The 22,672-nt window shown below is 36.7% G+C and overlaps 1 protein-coding gene across 12 annotated transcripts in view; it reads right to left on the reverse strand.

Annotated features, from left to right (window-relative positions):
- Nucleotides 1-22,672, reverse strand: part of Tanc2 (tetratricopeptide repeat, ankyrin repeat and coiled-coil containing 2) — a 314,497-nt gene that overhangs the window by 244,031 nt on the left and 47,794 nt on the right. Inside the window, exon 1 of one of the 12 annotated variants that reach the window (XM_052756537.1) lies at nucleotides 5,572-5,694. The exons of the other annotated variants lie outside the window; for them this stretch is intronic. The gene's annotated coding sequence lies outside the window, so the exon portion shown is untranslated. Of the gene's footprint in view, nucleotides 1-5,571; nucleotides 5,695-22,672 lie in introns of those variants that run through there. 12 annotated transcript variants of the gene reach the window in all.

Genomic DNA, 22,672 nt, shown 5'->3' on the forward strand with positions numbered 1-22,672 from the left:
TAATCTCACACTCACATACCATCATCACAACTAACAGAAATAAACTCAATTTTCTATTAAGAGGGAAATGAATTAAAGACTAATAAAAATTGAACACTATGCATAAAAGAAGGTTAACATATACCAATGAAGGGGGAAAAAGCAGATTATAGAAAACAGAAAGAATTTTATCACTGCTTAGGAAACTTTAAAACAAATAATATTAAACTAAAAACTTCTAACAGATACATTTTTAATGTGCTTTTCAACTCTGAAGATGATTCAAACATCACTAGGTTGGGCAGGCTTTGGGGGGAAGGGTTGTTTGTTTACCAAATTCTAAATCTGTCTTCTTAAGTGTGTACTTTCTATGTCTTTCTATGTTGGAATCTATATTTTTTGTTTTTGAGAGATGGTTTCATACAGGCCAGGAGAGCCTCACACTTGTTATGTAGCTGAGATTAGCCTTGAACTCCTAATCCTTCTGCCCCCCACCTCAAGAGTTCTGGGATTATAGGCAGACTCTACCATACCCAGCAAAATTAACATTTTAGAAAACTCAAATTCATGTTCTAGAAAGTGCACTGTTACTGAAAAATTGAGCATTGGAGGCTGGAAAGAGAAATTCAAACAAAACAGAAAGAAAAAGAAAAAAATCCTGAAGAATAAAGAGGAAAAGAGAGAACAACGTTCAGAAGTTTTAATCAGCTGTGCTTAACAAGTCATTAGATCTCGGAGCCCATTACCCAACTGATTTTTACGTACACTTGCTATGGGCTTTTAAGTACTTTAGAACTACACATCTGCATTTACTGATGATAACAACCAATGATTGAAAAGGATTTTAGAAAACAAAATACCATGGGGCAATGGTGGCGCATGCCTTTGATTCCAGCACTCAGGAGGCAGAGGCAGGTGGATCTCTCTGAATTTGAGTGCAGCCTTGTCTACAAAGCGAGTTCCAGGGCAGCCAGAGCTACATAGAGAAACCTTCTCCCCCACCCCCCCCCCCCCCTCTCTCTCTCTCTCTCTCTCTCTCACACACACACACACACACACACACACACACACACACACAATGCCAGGTAAGGCAATTCTGAAAGATGTAACAGAAAGGTTTTCATCTACTCTGCAGTTCTTGCCAGGATATATATACAATGTAGGCTTCTGGTGGTTAAGGATACAGCCAAATGATAATATTTTATCTTCACTAATTAAGAGAAAAAGATCAGGAACACACTAGTTGAAACACTGGGTTCACCATATACTGTCTGTCATTGTTGATCAAGTCTCTGCCTCAGTTTCCTCATTTGTCAAAATTGTAAAATAATGGAATTTATTACATAAGGCTGTGAAAATTAAATTGATTTAGATATACCTGTATATGTGCCTGTATATGTGCCTGCTTGCTATTATTTGCACACATTTTACTATTATTATCCATTCATTAAAAACTGGGAATTTCAGATATCTGTGTTTGAGACCAGCCTGGTCCACAGAGCAGCTAGGACAGCTAGGACAACACAGACAAACTCTGTCCTGAAAAAAAAAAAAAAAATGAAACAAAACAAAAAACCCTGGTAACTCACTAGGTATTATGACCTTATCCTACATACTAGAAAAGTAGAATTGACAAATATCTGTATTTTCTCTCTTAAAGTACATACTCATTCTACTATGTACTATGAGACAGACAAGTGAACTAATGTACAATCTTCAACTTAACTAATTAATTCCTGAAGGGTATTTCCAATCTATGCAAGTTTATGACTAACTTTAAAGTCATTTAATCTTCCAAATGCTAAAATTCAATGAAAAGGGCTTATGGTTTTTTCTTCTACCCTTAATATGTACTAATCTAAACTACTAATAAATATGTAGAACTCTCAGAAACTTCTCCCAATTCCCTCCATTCTAAGAAAGTAATGAGTTCTTCCTCTTTTGTTACACTTTAACTATACACCATTCTGAAAAATTTACAATTACCCTCAAAATCTACCCCATCTTTAAAAATCACACAATGTAAAAACAGCTGAACAGAGAGTAACAAGAGATTTTGCTGCTTGGCTAAACATTTATCACTTTATTTATAGTATAAAGCCTTACATTTTTAAGCTGTAAAAAAAACTATGCATTTCCCTTTGATAAAAGTATTTATGGTTGAAAACATTTGAGCTCAATCATCTTACTTTATAATGCCCTCCTTCAACAAACGGTATTCTATCTGCATCCAGCTCTATTGCAATTTTACAGTACTAATCCTTGCCAGCCATTTTGCTTTCAGCTTGTGACACTTGCAGCCAGCTGCCTTCAGCCAACTCTATTAGAAAATAAGCACAGAATGGAACCTATTTGATAGAGTTGGTACTCACAGAAAATACCTGTATCAGATGTTCCTTTTAAAATATACTTTCTTTTATGATGCTTGGCTATTTTCTTTCAATATAATCTGATGTCTTTATTTAAGATACTGATTCTGGCTCACAGTAATTGTTCCTCTCCCAGATTCTATAAAGTTGACCCATTACTGTTTATATGTAAGAATTTTCACACATGCCTTTAATCCCAGCACTGGAAAGGCAGTGGCAGGAGAATCTCTTGAGTTCAAGGCCAGCCTGGTGTACACAGTGAGTTCCAGGAAAGTCAGAGCTACACAGAAAAATCCTGTCTTGAGGGGCAAAATAAGAATTTTCAAGTTGCAATAAACTATAGGAATGTGTGGTGATATTTTGTTTATGATCTAACAAATAAAGCTTACCTAAAGATCAGAGTGTAGAGCTAAGCCACTAGTTAGTCATAGAGGCCAGGCAGTGGTGGCACACACCTTTAATCCCAGCACAGGGAGGCAGAGGCAGACAGATCTCTGTGAGTTCAAGGCCACTCTGGACTACACAAGATTGATCAGTCTAAAAAAGAAACAGAGCCAGGCAGTGGTGGAGATTAATCCCACACATCTTTAATCCCAGCACTAGTGAGGTGGAGACAGGAAATGATATCGCTGGGCAGACAGAGGAATGTCAGGTGAGAGGACACAGGAGCTCGGGCCCCTTTAGGCTGAGGATTTCATAGCGGTAAGAACTAGTAGCTGGCTGGCTGCTCTGCTTCTCCGATCTTTCAGCTTTCACCCTGATATCTGACTCCAGGCTTTTATTATAAGACTAATTAGGATTTGAGCAACAGGAATGTTTTAAATATTTTCTGCTAAAAACATAGAACAGTTGTGTATTTGTTACTGTGATTTAAGCTACAGTCCAACAGACCATCTAACCAATAATAAATACATTAAAGATAACACATTATTCCCCCATCTCAAGGGTATTTTTATAATAGCCAGGAGAGAATAATTTTCCAACTGTTTTTGACTAGTAGCATCCTATTCTTTGAGTATCATTATAGATAGTGTACCCTTAACTAAATATCACCAAAATCTTAAGATGACAAGTATTTAATATCATTTTAATATAATGGGGAATGGTGAGACTGAACAGTTTCTGTTAGTATCCTGTTCTTCAAACTTTCCACCATGTACTCTTCTCTCAACAAGCCCCAATCACTCACACCTCATGCATGTCCTAAAATTGCTACTCACTAACTCATTCTGTTATTTGAAATTATTTTTAGAGATTCAATAAATAATGCTATTTAGGAAATTCATCAGTTTGATAAGACACAATCCTCTTTTAATAACAACAAAGGGAGGGAGGTAAAGACAAACATCTGCAAGGCAATATATATACTCAAAGAAAAGAATTAAGTAGACACCTGAACAACATCAGTTTCTACTTCTAACACCCTCCTCGTCTCCAAGGCATTTCTGTTTTCACTGTGATGCAGCTAACCATTGCAGCTGCTGTGAAAGTCTCTAGTTAAAAAGGATTTCAAGGCTGCTATTTCTTGTGAGGAACCAATCAGATTTCTTTGTTTCATCTGCAACATTCCATCAGGGTTATATAACATTTGGATACATGAAACATTCTAATAATACAGTATGTTTCACTCTATAGTTAACTATTTACTGTCATGAAATTTGGCACATAAAAATATATTTTTCTTTTTTGTTGTTCAATAAAAAAAGATCAGAAATATACTACAATCTTTTTTTTTTATTTCTGAAGAGATAGAGTTAATTTGCTCAATCTAAAAGAAACTGTTCTGAGAGTACATACCAAACGCACTCTGCAGACTACTAAGATTAATGCTGATTCCGAATTATTTCTTTCTACAGTAAAGTGGGTGAGGTAATCTAACATAGTGGCAGACAGCCACATAGTTGTTAATTCTAATCACATACAAAATGTCTTTACTATGGAACAAAACATTATAAATAGATTCAGTCTGACTGCATTGCAATTTTTAATATCACATAATAACCAAGCATTTAGAATATTTCAACAAATATTTGCTCAAATAAGAAAATCTGAACTAACTTGGAATGTCTTACCCACAACTAACCAAAATAATACACCAGCAGCACTGTAACCTACGTGATCAGAATCCTTGCAATACACTCACCATGGAACCACACAAATACTCTTCCTCTCAGCCAGAGAAAATACTGCACAACTAAAATACTGATTTTCTATGCTGGTAAAAACAACTCAAACGTTTAAAACATCTTAAGCTGGAGCTTGTGGATATAGTATGTTTCTTCTTTTTACAACTTAAAAGTCATCCCAAATATGATGGTAACAAATCAACACAGGAATAAAACAGTACCTAAAGCATAAAAAAGAAGAATCTTTTGGGTGTGGCTTAAGAAAACATCTGTTTCAACTGGACAGCTCCTTGGTTACAGGAACCTACAGACACGCAAAATACACATACAAAAGCAAAGTGCTTCAGGAAGGGGGTGGGAACTAAGCCTCCATGATTTTTAATGCTTGATGTTCAATTGTTTCATAGTGTGCTTCTAACACAGCAGTGTCTTGGATCAATGCTGACATAGCTCAAGAAGCCAATGACAGTGAAATTTTACTTGTCCTATTTCCTCTCCTTTATTTTATACTCACTGTCAGCATGGCCGTTCTTACAAACATTCTGCTTTCATAGAAGAGGTAATCATTTAAGTCATGACTATGTGCAATGCGAACTCCACTGCATTACAGTCATCAATAAAATATGAAGTGCCAACTTTAGTGCTCGTCCTACTGATTTTTCCCCTATCTCACTAGAGAATGATTTCTGCTATTATAAAATGAATGATATAAGGAGAAACATTAGCAAGAACTCAAACAAATAAGCAACAGAGAAAATACAAAGCCCATTAAGTGTTTACCAAAAAACAAAGCCAAGCTAATACTAGTAGGAAAAGAAAACCTTTCATAACACATATCTATATACATTAACGCCACAAACATTTTATAAAACCAACCTGTTCGTAAGCTACCATGTATGCATTTACTAATGTCATACATGCCATATACCAGAACCTCTATATATAGAGGGTATGCAGATTTCACAACTAGAACAGTTTCATTCTTAAATGGCCATCATCAAATATTAAAACAGCTACGGAAATCTGACATGCTGATCTCTGCCTAAGCCTCTAGACTTGTTAAACAATCTCTTTTCTGATCAGTGTAGCAGACCCACCTCTGAATCATACTGACGGTTATTTTCCCCCAAGTCCTGACTGTGCTGCACCATTTTGTTTGTCTTCTGGACAGTCGAGAAACCGGCAGAACAGCAGCGAAGGAGTGCACTGGAGTCAGCAGAGTCAGTGCCAGCCTCCTACTGCAGCCTGGAGATTGAACGCACTCAAACCCACAGGTGCCTACGTAAAATCCTCCAGCTGCAGCCTGCAACTCAGTGTTTCCTTCAGCAGCAAATCTGTATGCTACCTCCACTTTGCTTTAACCCAACAAATGACAGAAAGCACAACAATGTGGCACTTTTGAAAAAAATTATACAATAAATGTTCACATTGTCTCTAGTATGTAGAAAACTGTACGACTTCAAAAAAATCATGATGATCAAAGGGATATCACTAAAAGGGAAACGCATTTCAAATATTTCTAAATTTCAAACTAATCCTTTTTAAAGAAAATAGAACACTAAAAACTAGTAATCTTAATCCTCTTATGAAGCACATATAAAGATAATTTTCATATACCTTAAGTCTATTATATACAATTGCATGAACAGGAATACTTCTACCCATATTTGTACATCAAATTATTTATTAGAAGAAAATATGAGACATATTTTAAAGGACAAAGTTAATTTAAGAAAACCAATGCTCAATGAATGACAGACAAATCAAAAAATAGAGAGTAAGGTTTTTCACATCAACTTCAAATGCATATATTATTATCCTATCAGAACTAAAAATTCAAAAAGTAGTCAATAAAAAAACCTTAAAAACAAGTAAGGCTAGCCGGGCGGTGGTAGCATATGCCTTTAATCCCAGCAGAGGCAGACGGATCTGTGAGTTCAAGGCCAGCCTGGTCTGCAGAGCAAGTTCCAGGATAGTTCCCAAAGCTATACAAATAAACCCTGTATCAAAAAAACTTAAAAAAAAAACAAGTAAGTCTAACCCCTTGGTTTTTCAGATGAATAAATTAAGGACCAAAGAGATTATAGCTAAAGTATCTTTCTAAAGGTCACACAGCTGTCTAGTACCAGAATCTGCCCTTCTAAATGTACCTTTTAATAAATCATAACTACTGAAATACATTCAAGTTTAAACAGTTAACATGAACACTCCTGTGACCCTTAAACAAAGTAAGTCTATGGCAAAAACAAACTTTATGAAACACAAATATCCAAGCTCCAGTTGTTTTGCAGGTCAACTATTCCAAACATTTAAAGAAATAACACCAATTCTACAAGATTTCTTCCAGATGATGGAAAAAGAAATACCCCTAACTCATTTTCAGGACAAATTTACTCAGAAAATGAATCAGATAAAAGCATTACCCAGAAAACAATGAATATGCCTTACTGTCTTAGGGTCTCTATTGTTGCAATGAAACACCATCACCAAAAAGCAAGTTGGGGAAGAGAGGGTTTATTTGGCTTACACTTCCATATCACTGTTCAACATTAAAGGAAGCCAGGACAGGAACTCAAATAGGGCAGGAATCTGGAGCCTGGAGCTGATGCAGAAGCCATGGAGGGAGGCTGCTTACTGGCTTGCTACCCATGGCTTACTCAGCTTGCTTTCTTATAGAATACAGGTCCATCAATTACTGACTAGCCAGCACACTTACGGATATAGAAACATGTATGAAAATCCTAGGTAAAATATTAACAAATCCAATACAATAATGTATAACACACCAAGGGAGTGATTTTTTTTTCTGAAGAGCTAGGCTAGTTTAATATTTTAAAATCATTTGTCCACCATATAGTCTGCTATATGAATGATTCAAATATAGTCCACCATGTGAGCACCATCTACCACAGTAGTGGTTCCGAGAAAAGTTACATGATCACATTACTTGATGCAAAAAAAAATCATTTCAAAAACATCTAAAAAAATTACAAAACTGGGAACAGAGAGAAACTCTACTAACTTCATAAAGAACATACACACACACACAAACACACACACACACACCCTACAGTTAACATCATACAAAGAAACAAAAGAATGGATGTTTCCCACACTAACACTTGGTACTAGGAAAGAGCATTAATGCTCAACACCCTTAGCTACTATTGTACTAGGGGTATTAATCAGTTTCATAAGATGAACAAAGAACATACATGCATGAAAGAAATAAAAAGACACTGTCTACTTAAAAAATTTCAAACACATATAAACAAAAACACATTCAAATCTTAGAACTAATTAGTGAGTTTAGCAAGGTCATGGGATACAAAATAAGAAGGCACATTTATATATACAGGTTTACTAAATTAGCAAGAAGTCACTTCTCTTTTTCTGCCCTTACCCTAACTCTTTGCCATCTGCTAGCCTATAAGCCTAGTTTCAGACTGAGGGCAACAAACCTTTGTGGGTGAACCACCTCCTTTCCTATGTAAATTGCTTTTCCCCCTTTCCCATCCTTACTCCATCCCTCTGCCATCAGCAAACCAACAGGTCTACTAGTTCCAGACCTGTGGCTGTGAACCTTCTTCATCTGTGAACCCCCTTTGCCTGGTCTAGCTCTAGACTCATCTTTGGTTTGGGAGCCATCTTTCCATGGTCCAATTAAACAACTCATCTACCAGTGTTATCTGGCCTACCTCGGGTCATGTATCCCCTGCACTGGTCCAAGCTAAGGAAGACTAGATTATCACATCAGACACACAAAAAAAGAACAAGGTCTGTGGGGGACCCATCCCACCTTTTTTCCCCCAGGGTACTCTTGAGGAGTGAGGGATAAGAAATTTAGATAGAAATATAGAGGGAAGAGAGAGAGAGAGAGACACACAGGATAGCCTTGGGAGGGCCTGGATCCTAATCCACCGGCCCCTTCTGTCTCTTCTAAAGGGCTTTTTAAAGGAATGCCAAGTTGTGGAGCAAAAGACCTCCCCCTAGCACAGCCAAGTGTAGACCCTTCCAAACACCTGATAACCACACACATGGTCAATTCATCCCTTTATGCAGCCCTGCTGGGTAAAGTAAGCTCAGATCTCACTAGGAAACCTCTGTGGGATCCCACAAAAGTTCATTTGCCCAGGTCAAAAACAGTATGAATGGCCAAAACAGCATGTCTCCCATCAAATCCACTATTTCTATATAAATGCTCTCTAATAAGAACTACCTAGATCAACTTTCTCCAATAAATAGGTCATCTGGACAAAAATAAAAAGAAAAACCTCAGAATTAAAAGACATCTTACATCAAATGGATCCAACATATCTACAGAATATTCTATCTAAATACCAAAGAACATACATTCCACTCAGATGCATGTGGAAGTTCTTCTAAAATAGACCACATCCTGGGATACAAAGCAAACTTTAACAAATACAGAAAAACTGAAATAACCCCATGTATCTTATCCAACCATTATACAATAAAACTTAAAATTGACAGCAAACAAAACTCCAGTAAGTGTGCAAACATGGACATTAACTCATTACTTACTGAACAATGAATGTATCAAAGAAAAAAAATCAAGAAAAATCAACATGAAAATAAAACCACAACAACTAAATTTCTGGGACACATTAAAAGCAGTTCTAAAAAGAAAGTTTATAACCCTAAGTTAAAAAATCAGAAAGAGCACAAATAAATGACTTAAGGAAATAACTCAATAATTTGGAAAAACAAGAACAAACCAAGTCCAAACTTAGATGGTCAAGAAATAACAAATTAAAGCAGAAATGAAATAAAAACAAAGAAATAATAAATCTAAGAGATGGTTCTTTTGGAAGATAGACAAGATTGACAGATCAATAGCCCAAATAACTACAAGAGAGAATGAAAGGACCAAAATTAGCCAAGTCAGAAACAAACACAAACAGACACCAAAAAAATACAGAATACTGTGAGGGAATACTTTTAAAACACGTTTCCATTAAGTTGGAAAATCTAAAAGAAACAGATGAATTTCTTGTTTCATCCAAACTATCAAAGTTAAAACAAGAAGAAGCCAATAACCTAAACAGACTCATAACAAGGAGGAGATGGAAACAGTAATAAAAAGCCATCCAGTTAAAAAAATTGTAGGCCTAGATGGAGTCACAGCAGAATTCTACCAGACTTTCTAAGAACTACAACCAGTACTTCTTAAATTCCTCACAAAACAAAAACAGAAGGAACATACCCAAACTCGTTCTATGAAGCTAGTATTACTCTAATACTTAACCAAGTAAAAATACAACAACAAAAAGCAAAACTGCAGACCTATATCCCTGATGGACAAAGAAGCAAAAATCTTCAATAATATACTATTGAACTGAATACAAGCACATAATCAAGATCATCCACCATGATCAAGTTCTCTTTATCCCAGAAAGGGATGATTCAACATACGTAAGTCAATAAATATAGCAACATATAAACAGGCTTAAAGACAAAAATCACATGATCATTTCAACAGATGCAGGGAAAAAAAGCCTTTAACAAAACCCACCACGATTTCATAACCTAGAGAGTAGACTGGAGAGAACTTACTTCAACATGATAAGGGATATATATGACAAAACTCACAACCAACATTATCCTAAATGGAGAAAAACTTGAAGCGATCTCATAAAATCAGGAAAGAGACTAGGCTACCCATTATCCCCACTTCTTTTCACTATCGTTCTAGAAGCACTAGCTGAAACAATAAAATAAAATAAGGAAATTAAAGGGATACAAATAGGAAAAGAAGTCATCAAATTATCCCTATTAGCAGATGATATTACAACAGTAGAGATCCCCAAAATTCCACCAGAAAACTTCTAGAAACAATCAACAATTTCAGCCAAGTGGGTGGATACAAAATCAACTTAGAAAAATCAGTAACCTTTCTATACACCGATAACAAACACAATGAAAAAGAGATCATGGACATACTCTCATTTACAGTAACATCAAAGGCAATAAAATATCTTGGAATTTAAACCTAACCAAGGAAGTGGAAGATCTTTACAATGAAAACTTCTAATCTCTGAAGAAAGAGACTAAGAAAGACACTAGACAATGAAAAATTCCAGAAGGATTTAGAGACAGACCAACATTCCAATTTATATGGCAGGGCAAAGGATTTTAAATGGATGAAATAATTTTGGGGAAACAGAAGTTGTAAGGATCACACTATCCTAAGGTTTATAAAGCTCTTAATAATGACAATGCCATACTGGTGAAGGACAGAAACATCTGGCTGGCGACACCTGACTTTGCCCTTCCTCTTCCCAGCATTCTTAGTTTGATCTCCCTGCCTATACTTCGTGCCTGACTACTGGCCAATCAGTGTTTTATTAAACCAATTCAAGTGACATATCTTTACAGTATACAACAGAATTATTCCACAGCACCTAGGTGCATCAGTGTTTACAGTGACTCTATTCATAATCACTTCAAATTGGAAAGAACCCAAATATTCTTTAGCAGGTGAAGAAATACACAAACTGTGATGCATTCATACAACAGAAATACCACTTGTCAATAATAAGGAAAGCCTACTGTTTAACAACTTGGCTGAATCTCAAAGGAAAAGAAATAAGCCCTAAAAGGTGATATGCTATAATACGCTATTTATATGACATTCTAAAAATAAAAACTACTGGGATAGAGAATAACTCATTTGTTCCCAGGGTTATGAGTGGAAAACTATGACTACAAAGAGATTATCATAATCTAACCTGTAGCATGATGTAAACTAACTGTTGTAATAGCTGCATTTGTGTACATGCTACCATCAGTCACCAGTTACCAAAGTCAGAGACATAGTGTCATCTTTGAACATAAATTCTGAGAATTACATAATGAAGACAAAGTGACATAGTAGGAATATACACACACACACACACACACACACACACACACACACACACACACACACACACACACATACATATTCTGTTCCTGATAAGAGTTCCTAAAAGTCTTGTAATTTCTTAAGAGGGATGACAGGATCATCTTTTGTCATATTTGGTTTTAGTCCCTTGTTTATAGACATAAGAGCTCCTAGGATTCTTGAATCTTATGACAGGGATGATGAGTGTCTTTTTGTATGTTAACAGCATAATTGGTAGCTGAAAGCCCTTGAACAGCTTCAGGATAGGGACTGATCACTTGACTAGAGAGAACTTTCAGCATTATCCCTTTGAGCCCTGGGGAGGGGAAGATGAATGAACATCAAGTTCAAACACCAAAGGCCAGTGATTTAATCAATCATGTCTACACAGTAGAATCTCTACACAAAACCCAAAGCAATAGAGTTCTTGGTCAGTGAATGTATCCAAGTGAAATATACCCACATCAACCAAGGTGGATGTCACTATCTTCATAAGGACAGAAGCTCTTGTGCTCAGGATCCACCATCACCCACATCCTTTTCTGACAATTGCCCTTTGCCAACCCTCTCTCTGCCACAGCTGATTTTCACTAGAATACATACCTTATCCAAAAGTGGATGATTACAAACTTACCCAATTCCTACAACAATGTATAACTGGCATGGTCTAAGGGTTAATAACAGATCTGTTAGACCAGAATTAATTCATCTATGGTCATAGAATTTGGTCTATATCTCCCTCTTGGTGTCTGGACTGTATTATGCTGGAATTTTTCTGTAGCATTTATCTCTCTTCCATGTTCCAGTGAACATACCCAGCCAAGTATTTTGTTTATAGGACAGAAGATGATGTAAAGTGGCCAAACAAAACCAACCAGAAAACTTTGTTGCTAATATTTGAATTTGAAAAAACTTGGCCCCGAGAGACACAAAAAAAGATGTATCTTAAAAACCATGTTTTTCAAAAGAAAACGTAAGTGGAAATCTCTCATCTGTTCTTATTTCTAGCAATGAGTTCCCCAGTCAAGAACAATCATGGAAACATATCTTCTGGAATGATCAGGTGGTCAGTTTCCCAGGCAGGGCCTATCACACTATAACCTTATCATCTGAGGCCTAGACCTCAGCTTTGTAGATCAGAGATCAACTCTTTGAGGATCTTCTAGTTGGAAATATTCAGAGGCTGATTTACACAACAGTTCTACATGTCTGAAATCTTCAGATCAAATTAAAGTTGTAGAAAAACTGAAATTCTTCCCACCTTACTCATATTTGTGCAAATTTGCGTTTGTATTTCTAATTCTTGCTACATAAGTGTTTTGTTGTCCTGATTGGTTGGTTTTTAAATGCTATTTTAATTCTTTTAATTTTATTTATAGTTATGTATGTCAGCTTGTACTTAATGGGCATGTAAATGGGGATGCCTACAGAGGCCAGAAGAGAGCATCAGATCCCCTTGAGTTTAAGTTACAGAAGATTGTGAGCTACCCAATGTGAGTGCTGGGAACTGAACACTGATCCTCTGCAAGAATAGCCAGTGCTCTTAACCACTGAGCCATCTCTCCAGCACCCTATTTTTAATCTTTGTCACATTTTCCATGTTTTAGTGTAGACATCTGGCAACCTCACAGAAGTTGCACAAACATATTTACATGTTTTAACTTTAAAGCTCAGGCTTCCTCATTAGACATTGTGCTCAGGCTTCTGTGTAAAAAAGCTGAAATATATAAAATATATAAATAAACCCATAAGAAGATAAGCAAGGTGGCAGACTTCATGCTGACCATCCACTTCCTTTTTTAATGCTAACAGAAAACTGGCTTTATTTTAGGTAGCTCCTCCCAGGAAAGCTACAATTCTCACCCTTGGTACCTTGGTATCCATCCTTGATTAGTTAAAGAACTTTAGTAACATTTGCAATTCCATTAACTGCTTGAATAAAAATTACAGGACCCAATTTGGCTAATAGGATATAAGGTGAATTGGGGAGGGACAGGAGTGGCTTTCAGGACGGTCTTCTTTAATCCTAAAAAGGGCCACCTAAGAAAACCCCAGTTGTTTTACCAGCCTTTGAACAATGCTGTGTGCAGGATGTAAAAGTTGAAGGTAAGGCAGTCCTCCTGCTGCTGCCTAAGAACAATTTAAGAATAACAACCAATCGCCTGAAAATAAAGTAGGAAGGACAGTAACTCAGTCTTTGATGATCCTACTGAGCTCCAGAATGAACCTATGTGCTATCTTCCTACTACTGGAAGTTGTGTGAACTTATACATCTCTTTAATGCCACAGTCACTGGGACACAGGACAAAAAGGCAGGGAAGATTATGAGGATATATGAAGATAAGGAGCAAAGTCTGGTTGAAGCCTTTCTTCACCTGAGAATCAAGAATTCCAACACAATTATTTACTATAAAGGTTGCTGACATAGAGACAATATTTCTTTTATACAAAGATAATTTCAAAATATGATGATAAAATAACAATGAATCATGCTAAGGCCTAAGTATATATGGCCTTTTTCCTTTCCCAGCTATAAACCTGTAATTTTCTAGGATTCTAACAAGAAATTCCATTCAATCCCCTTGGGTAACCCTAGAGCCCGGGGTTTTCATTTTATCAGGTTGTAATTCCACCCATCACACCTCCTCTGAAGCCAACAACACTCTCACTTATCAAAACAGAAAGGAAAAGGCAAAAACAGGTTCTTTCGAAACCCTTTATATCAGTGGTTCTCAACTTTCCTAATGCTGCCACCCTTTAATACAATTCCTCTTGTTGTAGTGACCCCCAACCATAAAATTTTTGTTGTTACTTCATAACTGTCATTTTGCTACTGTTATGAATTATAATGTAAATACAATTTGTGTTTTCCAACGGTTGTGAAAGGGTCATTTGACCCTTTCTCAGGGATTGTGACCCACAGGTTGAGAACCACTGCTTTAGCTCTAAGTCAAGAGCCACCGAGACAGTCTATGTGGCTCTTGCTAAGACGTAAATCCCTTTGAGAAACCCACACCTGACAATGCTCCTTACTCCTTCTCTGAGTGCCTTTTATCAACCCCACAGTTAAGTCTAAAGCTAAATGTTCGCCTAATAAACTCACACTCCTCTTCCTAAAATTTATTTCTGTGGGCAAGTCAAGGATCCAGATTTACCTCAGGGAAGACCCCTAAAGGATAAGGAAACTCTCTGCTGCAGGAAGTTCTTGGTGGTTACTATAATGTCTCTGAGGTTTTAAGTTTGATTATTTTGTTAATTCTGACTATTCCAATTACTACAAGAATAAATAAAACTGAGAACTGAACTTGATGCTAAAATCTTCTCAGTTTAAAATCCTGCAGTGGCTCCTTTGCAGTATTAATATAATCACAACTCTTTAGCATGGTAAATAAAGTACATCATTAGCTTAAAAGTGATTAACTGTCCATCTTTTTAGCAATTATCTAACTCACCTGAGTTCTGGGAATAGCAAGGATTTCTACAATTACCATGAGAACCAAACAGTTTTCTATATCCATTTAAGAGCAAATGCTGCTTCCTCTCTGTGGTGCCCTAAGTCCTATACAGACTTCAAAATTCAATTTATAAGCTAGGTCTGATGGTGCAATCCTTCAAATCCAGCTATTCTGGAAACCAAGAAAGGAAGCAGGCCTGGAACTATAGAATGAGTTCAAGGTCAGCCTGGACTACTTAATTAGATCTTGTTTCAAAACAAAAAGTAAAAATAAATAAAAAAGTTTGAGATATAGAGCGCTTTTTAGTATGTGAGAAGCCCTAGGTTTATTCTCTAATTCAGAGAGAAAAAATAAATTCAATTCTCCCCCTCTGCCGTGCCTCTCAACTTGCTATTGGTTTAGCTCTCCTCTTTCTCTGTTAAAGTTCCCTGCTTGTAGGAACAAACCTGGAGCATAACTCACAAATCCAAAGACAATGTAAGCACCAAAGACTAAGTAAATTATAAAAGGAGATTTGGAGAGAGTTCTAAATTGTTTCCATTCTAGCACTAGATGATGCATTTGTTTAAAAAAAAAAAAGCATCTACCACCACAGAAAATTCTAATAAAAAGACTACTTTAGCATATATAAATTATACTGATTCATTATACGTGCATAAATGTTTATCATGTCTTTTGATTATACTAATCCCCATGTTCCATTTTCTTATTCTCCTTCCTCCTTACTACCTTAGTCCTCTACTTTCATGACTTTGGTTTTCTTTTTTTATTGTTATTTTAGGTATACATATATGGGTGTTTTGCCTGTACATGTGATTGTGCACTACATGCATGCCTGGTGCCCACAGAGGCCAGAAGATAGTGCCAGATCCTCTAGAACTGGAGTTACAGACAGTTGTGAGCCACCATGTGAGTGCTGGGACTCAAACCTATGTCCTCTTGAAGAGCAACCAGTGCTCTTTACCACTCAGTCATCTCTCCAGCCTCCCCACTCCCCATCACCTGTTTTTGAACAGTGTCTCACTATGTAGCCCCAGCTGGCCTGAATCTCTCACTATGTAGATCAAGCTGGCCTCAAACTCAGAAATCTGTCTGCCTCTGCCTCTCAAATGCTGGGATTATGTAGCATGAATCTTAAAATGTCTTATTAATAAAAACAAACCTGGAGCCAGGTGGTGGTGGTGCACACCTTTAATCCCAGCACTCGGGAGGCAGAGCCAGGAGGATCTCTATGAGTTTGAGGCCAGCCTGGGCTACAGAGTGAGTTCTAGGAAAGGCGCCAAAGCTACACAGAGAAACCTTGTCTCGAAAAACCAAAAAAAAAAAACAAAACAAAAAAAAAAAAAAAAAAAAAAAACCTGGAGCCAGGAACTGGGGTCAACACTGGAAGATCAGAGAAGCAGAACAAGCCACAGTTTCCTCACCTTGCAGTTCCTCAGCTGATCTGTTTCCTCAGACTAGAAGCCTCTGAGTCCTTATCCAAATGGATCTCAACTGAACTGCTTCTCGAAAGCCTGAAAGCTTAACCAGCTCTAGTTCCTGGTTTTCACGCCTTATATACCTTTCTGCTTTCTGCCATCACTTCCTGGGATTAAAGGCAGGAGTTACCATGCCTGGCTGTTTCCAGTGTGGCTTTGAACTCACAGAGATCCAGATGGATCTCTGCCTCCCAAGTGATAGGATTAAAGGCGTGTGTGCCACCATTTCCTGGCCTCTATGTCTATCTAGTGGCTGTTCTGTCCTCTGACCCCAGATAAATTTATTAGGGTGCACAATATTATGGGGAACACAATATCACCACAGGATTAAAAGCATGAACTACCATGTCTGGGCTTTACTGTTGTTGTTGTTGTTGTTGTTGTTATTATTATTATTATTATTATTATTTTAATCTAGACTTCCCATGAGAGAAAACATGTAATATTTTCTCAACATGCCTTTTTATATTTATATTACTTACTTTATGTGTATGAGTGTTTTTGTTTGCATGCCTGGTGCCCATAGAAACCAGAAAAAGGCATCAGATCCTCTGGAACTGGAGTTACAGGTGGTGTGAGCTGCCATGTGGGTGCTGGGAACTGAACCCAGAAACTGCAAAAACAAGTGCTCTTAACTGCTGAGCCATCTGTCCAGCTCCTACTATGGCTTATTTTGTTGAATGTGATAATCTCCATTCCCGTCCACTTTCTTGCAAATAACATAATATTATTATGGCTGAATAATATTGATATACATATACACACACATATATAAATATATCTCTATTCCAATGTCTTCATGTAAGAGAGAGAGAGAGAGAGAGAGAGAGAGAGAGGAGAGAGAGAGAGAGATTGAGATTGAGTATGTATTAGGAAATAACTAGATAGTATGGTAGTTCAATTTTTAGCTTTTTATATTTCTACCAGTGAGGTATGAAGGTTCTTTACCCCTATACCTTATCGTATGTATGGCTATTTGTTTCTATGATAGTCATTCTGACTGAGGTTAGATGACATCTCATAATGGGGTTTTGTTTTGTTTGGAGCTATTATAGGGTATCACATAGCCTAGGCTAGTTTCTAACTCTTCATGTAGCCAAAGATGATCTTGAATGCTGATCTTCCTGCCTATAACTCTTGAGTGCTGGGGTTAGAGACATGGGCCACTACACCCAGTTCATGTGCAGAACTGGGGACCTTATCCCCCAGTTCTGAGTAAACATTTTTCTTATGGTTATTTTGGCTATTTTGGTCTTCTGTTGAAAACTGTCTGATCAATCATGTGCCCATTTACTTACTAGATAATTTTTCTGGTGGGGGGGGCCAATTTTTTTCAATTTCTTGGACTTTTTTCAATTCAAGTCTAGATATTAATTCCCTGTCAGATGAATAGCAGCTACCAAAGGTTTTCTCCATTCTGTAGTCTATGTCTTAATTTAATGAACTGTTTCTTTTGCTGTGCAGAAGCTTTTTAATTTTGTACAATCCTATTTGTCAATTCTTGGTATTATTCTCTGGGCTATGGGGCTCATTCTCAAAAAGTCTTTGGTATGTCTGTATCTCAAAGTGTTTTCTGTATGCTTTCCTCTGATTGTTTCAAAGTTTCATCAAGATCTTTGATATATTTTGTTTAGTTTTATGCAAGTGAGAGATTCTACATGTGAATATTCAGTATGCTCAGCACCATTTATAGAAGAGCCTATCTTTTCCCCAGCATGCTTTCGGCACCTTTGTCAAAATCAGTTGGTTATAGTTATGTGGTTTGTTTGTCTCTGTTTTTCTGGGTCCTTTATTCTGTGCCATTGACCTAGACACATTTTGGTGCAAACAGGTATTACAATTTACTTAGTATTATTCTTTTTGCTTGGTTATTTAGGTTTTTTAATGTATCTGTATAAATTTTCCTTTTCTCTTGATATGAAGAATGTCATTAGGATTTTTGATGGAGATTACACTGAATCTATAGAACATTTTTGGTAACATAGCTATTTTAACAATATTAATTCTGCTAACCAATGAACATGAGATGGTTTTTCCTATTCTAGTGTCTTCTTCAATTTCTTTGATATTACCATCATATATCAGATTTATTTCCTGCTTTCTCAGTATGTTCAATAATGGTTTATATAAAAGAGTTAATAAATTTTACGGGTTTTTTCATCCTGCTGCTTTGCTGAAAATGTTTATCAGATTTAAGAGGTTTTTGGTGGTGTCTTTAGGACCTTCTATCACATGTAAATAGGTACATTTTTAGTTCTCCATTTTTTTACTTGCATCCTTTTGAGGGGGTTGTTTGTTTTGTTTGACAGTCCCACTGTAAAATCCAGGTTGGCCTGGAATTCACTATGTAGACTTTAACAAACAGCAATCATCCTGCCTCATTCTCTCAAGTATAGGGATCTAGGTGTCAGCCACCACACCTAGTTCCAAATTGTATTGTATTTCTTTTTCTTGCCTTATTGTTCTGGCAATGCATTCAAGAAATATACTGGATAAAAACAGAAAGAGTAGACACCCTTTTCTCAATTCTTACTCTAGGGAAATACATTCAGTATAATGGTGGCTATAGGTTTTCTATGAACAGCCTTTATTATATTGACATGTTTATTCTGGGCTTTCATCTTGAAGGCACGTTAAACCTGCTCATAGGCTTTTTCGGCATCTACTGAATATTCATGTGATTACTGTACCTGACCTAATATGTCCCATGTTAGAGTTACTAAACTAGTTCAAAGTGACTAAAAAAAAAAAAAAAAAAAAAAAAGCCGGGCGATGGTGGCGCACGCCTTTAATCCCAGCACTCGGGAGGCAGAGGCAGGCGGATCGCTGTGAGTTCGAGGCCAGCCTGGGCTACCAAGTGAGTCCCAGGAAAGGCGCAAAGCTACACAGAGAAACCCTGTCTCGAAAAACCAAAAAAAATATATATATATACACTAATAGCAAAAGACTAGAATAATGAGAATTTCTCAGAAAATTAGCATCAACTGAGAGACATTCATTATGAAGCATTATGTTATGATGCACTGAGGGTACAAGACAGAAAAGAGATTATCTATTCCTAGTAAAATCTTTTGTCTGGCATTGACTACATTCTAAGCAATCTTACAATAACTATAAATTTTGCTTAATACAGTCTTGCTTAATCAAAACTACCAGCTCTTCCAATTAAAATCTGTATCAAGCAAATAAGGAAATCATCTCAAAATTTCCAGTTTTAATACACATTTCAAGCTAATACAACTATTTAATATAATACTTGCGTGCAATTTTGATGAAAGAATTTAACATCATTCATAGTAAATATTTAATAAGTTTATGCTATCTGGGCCCATTAGGTCAAGCCTATAATCAGAGTTACTTGGGAAGTTAAGGCAGAAGGATTAAGTACAAGGTCAGCCACCACAACAGAGGAAGTTCAAGGCCAGTTTTGGCAACAAAGCAGCATTCCCTGCTTCAGAATCAAAAGTAGGAAAAAGGGATAAATACATAGCTCAGTGGTGCATTGCTTGCCTACCATATAGGTGGTCTTAAGCTGGATGTCAAAGAACACAATAAACAAACAAATAAATAATTAAGATTTGCTGAATCTGAATCAGTTATATGACAAGAGGAACAAAAGTGTTTTCTAAGTTTAAATCTTCACATATAGGATATTTTAATACTATATTATTTATGTGAAGACAGTAAAAAAAATTTATAGAAAAATGTGTTGTATTTATCAAATATTTTAACCACTAGTATTTCACTAATGAAATATCCTACAGACTATATTAACCAATATTTTCATGATAAGTTTGAATCACAGAATTGCTATGCCGAAAATGCTACTTTGTCATAAAGATTTCTTTGAGTTATAGGGACTTTGAAAACAGCAGACACAGGAAAGGCACTCTGACTTTCATTTTCCTTCTGGAAAGGAGAGAAAACTTCAGTATGAAAGGTACCTTCTAATATCCCAAGATTAAAGAAACATTCTTATCACCAGAGATGGAGAGCTGTTGCTAAAGGAAGCCTGTTAAACTTTGTTTGGGGGGGTGCATGTGTATGGGAGTATACACACACAGATGTGAGAGTGAGTGTGGAAGCCTAAGGCCTTCCTCTAGTGCTCTCCATCTTATTCACTGAGACAAGATCTCCAGAGCTTGCTGACTAGTCAATCTAGCAAGAATAGTGAGCTCCAGGTCCAATGAGAGACTGAGACTCAAGGGAATACTACAAATAAGAAATAAAGGAGGATACCTAGCTTCCTCCTCTGGCCTCCATGGATGCACGCGTGCACGTGTGTGTGTGTGTGTGTGTGTGTGTGTGTGTGTGTGTGTGTGTGTGCGCGTGCGTGCGTGCGTGCGTGCGCGTGCGTGTGTGTGTGTGTGTGTGTGTGTGTGTGTGTGCGCGCGCGCGCGCGCTCGCACGGAACCAGAATTTTTTTGTTGTTTTTTTCGAGACAGGGTTTCTCTGTGTAGCTTTGGAGCCTGTCCTGGATCTCGCTCTGTAGACCAGGCTGGCCTCGAACTCACAGAGAACCAGAATTTTTTTGTTGTTGTTGTTGTTTTCGAGACAGGGTTTCTCTGTGTAGCTTTGGAACCTGTCCTGGATCTCGCTCTGTAGACCAGGCTGGCCTCGAACTCACAGAGATCCGCCTGGCTCTGCCTCCTGAGTGCTGGGATTAAAGGTGTGCGCCACCACCACCCAGTATCAGAACCAGAATTTTTATAGCAAGATAGATTGCAAAAACTTTAAAAAAGAAAGAAAGAAAGAAAGAAAGAAAGAAAGAAAGAAAGAAAGAAAGAAAGAAAGAAAGAAAGAAAGAAAGAAAGAGAGAAAAGAAAGCCAAACATGACTCTAAATCTGGGGGAAAGTATGTTAGCCTATTTTATCCAGGGAGTCAAATAAATCCAAGAGAAGCTATCCTACAGAAACAGTGTGAGAATAAGTATGGGACCTGTTTTTAAGATAGAATTTTTTGTTTGTTTCTGGTTTTCTTTAAAGTAATCATGAAAATAAAAATGTCTATTTATAGAAGTATAATCTAGGGATCCTGAAAGACAAGGAGTCTATGATTGCTGTGCATAAAACTTAAAAAGAAGCCTAGTGCGGTGGGGCATGCCTGCAATCTCAGTACTCAGGAAACTGAGGCAGGAGGATCTCTACAATTTCAAGATCAACCTGGACTACACAGTAAGTTTAAGCCAGCAATGGATACATTGTGAAATATTGTTTCAAAAAATTAAAATCAGTTTCTTTTCCTTTCTGCATCTCACCCACTTCTTGGTTTTACCATTCACATTCTATTATTATGAGTTCATAAATAGAGTACATATGTAGATTTTTACTAAAATTCCTATAAATAAAATACCAACAGTCATGGAACTGTTTACTGCACACTTATAATCATAGCACTTGAGAGATGGTAACAGGAGAATGACTGTATGAACTCTATCTTTAAACCATAGAAGAGAGGGGAGGGAGGATGAGAACAAATACGCAGGAATATATATTTGAGTATGCATGGTAACCATAAAATGGTACCACAAATTTGCAGAGACAGAAATCTAGAATCAAAGTTTCTTTTTGTTTTGTTTTTAATTTAAGCCAGGCATGGTGGCATACATCTATAATCCCAGCACTCAGGAAATTGAGGCAAGAGGATGGCAAATTTAGGGTCAATCCACATTGAACGGAGGCTTTAAAAAAAAAAAACTTAAAATATTTAAATTTCTTAAACAAAAAAAACTTGATATATTCAAGTGAAAAACTTTATAGTATTAAAACTATTATTTTATCTTAGTAAATGCACTGTATCAAAATGTGACATAAAATATACCATAAGAAACAAAATTAAATGTTTAACTTGTTATTTAAATCCCTTCTTAAAATGAGAAACCAGAATCTACTCTTTTAAGTATTTTTATTCATTGTACACATTTATTAATATAGAATTGTAAATAATATATCTGATATGTACTTGGATTTGTTTGTTTTCAGTTTTTGTTTCTAGCTGTCCTGAAAATCATCAGGTAGACCAGACTAGCCTTGAACTTACAGAAATCTACCTGCTTTTACCTCAGGGTGCTGAGATTAAAAGAATATTGGGCTTATACTTGGATTTTTTAAAGTAACTGATCTGTGGCAATAATGCCAAATTAAATCAGTTCAAATGGCTCAACTTAATATTTTTCAAAAATTTGCTTTTTACCAAGGAACATTTAGCAAGCCACCCTGTCTAATTCTTAAAACTGCCATCCTGCTTTGAGATACACACCAAACCAGAATAGGAAAAAAATGTCTGGGGTCATGCAAAGCCTTTTCTTTTTAAAATGACAAGAGGGATGAAGCACACTGACCTCTTCATCAGAAAGCT

Source organism: Peromyscus californicus, unplaced genomic scaffold (assembly GCF_007827085.1).
Source record: "Peromyscus californicus insignis strain IS unplaced genomic scaffold, ASM782708v3 Scaffold_3__1_contigs__length_106647218, whole genome shotgun sequence".
In the NCBI taxonomy this organism is placed as follows: Eukaryota; Metazoa; Chordata; class Mammalia; order Rodentia; family Cricetidae; genus Peromyscus; species Peromyscus californicus.